We start from the raw sequence: 2,301 nt of genomic DNA on the forward strand, positions 1-2,301 counted from the left end.
TTAAATGATTAAAACTAGAGATCTTATTCCCGTTACATGGAAATATATGTAAAGAAATTGAGGCAGTAAAAATTTCTCTAATTACAAAAATTACAAATTAACATAAATGATAAGAATTTTAATATAAGAATTCGTAAAATCTAAATATTCCCAATTTCGGATGCTTTAAATTTGGTGTCGCTCAATTTATAAATAATAAGACTTATTAGGTAGAGGTATAGGCATATTTTTAACTTGTTGGACATTTTCGAATTTGTATTAATTTAAAAAAGCGATAGTTTCATTTCCCAGGCTTTTTAAAAATTTTTATTAATTTTCAACTTCATTTCCTATCAAAATTATCCCAATTAGAATGAATCAATGTTTAAAATAATAACATTTTACATTCTTAAAGATTGAATTATAAATTTTCAATTACATGCAGAAATCGATTCATTTATGCTATTACTTAATCATTTCAATTTTTGGCAAAAGTATTTTTGATAGATGAAATATCATTACCCGTAAATGACCGCATAAATGAGAAGTACTGTTAATGATATAATAAGCTTATTTGAGTCATTTTTTTTTAGATATTATCATGAAAATTATAAATTATCTTCATTAGAACGGCGTTATAACTGCCTCAAATTGTGTTTTTACTGCGGTAGTTTTTACTTTAATTACGAGCTTCTCGTCTCGAGTGTCAGTCTATTTGTTTTTTTTTTGTTTATATTTGTTTCCCTGAAACTGCAAAGTTTTAGGGAACTAATATACTATAGAAAATGATCAAATATTGACTTATTGTTTTAATTATGATGATTAAGTTAAAATAAAAATTATATTGTAGGTCAATAATGAGTCAAAATGAGTTAATTTATGGTAGGCTAAATAATAAAACATAAAAATGTGGGTTGCTTAATTTTAAAATTAATAGAGGAAAGTGCCTACAGGGAATCAGAAAACTCTGAACTCGTAAAGACGTTAATGTTTTAATTAACCTGAAAAGCAGCAGATATAAATCTTAGAAAATATCTTTTTCTTTAGAATATACGTTGAATCGTTTACACTTCCTTTGACTATTTTGAAATCGTTGCAATTCCAACGAATTTTCTTATATGTTTTGATTTCTCTTAATTCTTTTGAATTACTGTGAACTTTTTAAACTGTTATATAGTTTCTGAATTCTCATGAGAAGAGTGAACTCTTTCAATGTTTTACAATTCTATTGAAATCATTAGAATAAATGTTGAGTTAGTTCAAACTTCTTCAGATTCTTGGAATTTAATTAATTCTCTTGAAATCTTAACAAAACAGGATGAATTATTTAATCTTTGTTTGAATATCTTGAATTCACTTGTACTCGTTTGAATTGTTAAAAAAATTTCCTAATTCTCTTGAAATCTTTACAATAAATATGACTAACCTTTCTCAACGTCATTTATATTTTTCTGAACTGTCTAAACGGTTCTAAATTTTTTGAATTCCCGATACATGCGTGCAAAATAAAAACCGATTCAATCTTTATAGGACGATTAATCATTTTTATTAGTGTCTTAATCGTTTATCTTATTTTTCAAAAAGCATGAGGGTAGTTTTTCCTTCAAGGAATCAAAGAATCAAGGCTTTATTTTGACGCCTGATTAGAATTATTGTTGCTGAATACTAAAATGTCTCGATTTCAGAAAATAATGTATTACTTCCAGTGGAATAATTTATAGTGATATTTTTTAATTATTTTAGGTAGTTTTTTTCAAACAGGGAAGGCAGCAGACAAAATCTCATTTTGTAGAAAAATTCTTAGGGGCCATTCATAAAATACGTGATTCGTTTAGGAGGGGGGGGGGTCTGCTGAAATATCATACTCCATGTTAATACCAATAGAAAAAATATCACGCAAGGGGGGGGGGGGTCAAACGTTCCTGAAAAATATATGACGTATTTTGTGAACGGCCCACTTATCTATTTCGAAAAAGAGGCCGAATTCCAGCCAAGTTGGGAAATATTTACATTTTTCATGATTTTCAAAAAATAATACATTACTTTAAGTGGCATGATTGAAACTGAGCTATTGAAAGTTTTTATTGATAGCTTTTTTGACAACTATCAGAAAAGACAAGGTTTTATTTTTATGACAAACTATCATCTATAATGCAAAAAAAGACCATTGAAACTGAAGAAACCCTAAAAATTATGCAAAAAAAAAAAAGTTTAAACATTTTTTTCCAAATTCGGGCAAACGTACTGCACATTATTTTCGTTACAAATTAATTTTGTTTAGGGTTGTAAGGTGAGTTCGAGAATTACAAGTATTCATACTTT

This window comes from Belonocnema kinseyi, chromosome 2, assembly GCF_010883055.1.
Source record: "Belonocnema kinseyi isolate 2016_QV_RU_SX_M_011 chromosome 2, B_treatae_v1, whole genome shotgun sequence".
In the NCBI taxonomy this organism is placed as follows: domain Eukaryota; kingdom Metazoa; phylum Arthropoda; class Insecta; order Hymenoptera; family Cynipidae; genus Belonocnema; species Belonocnema kinseyi.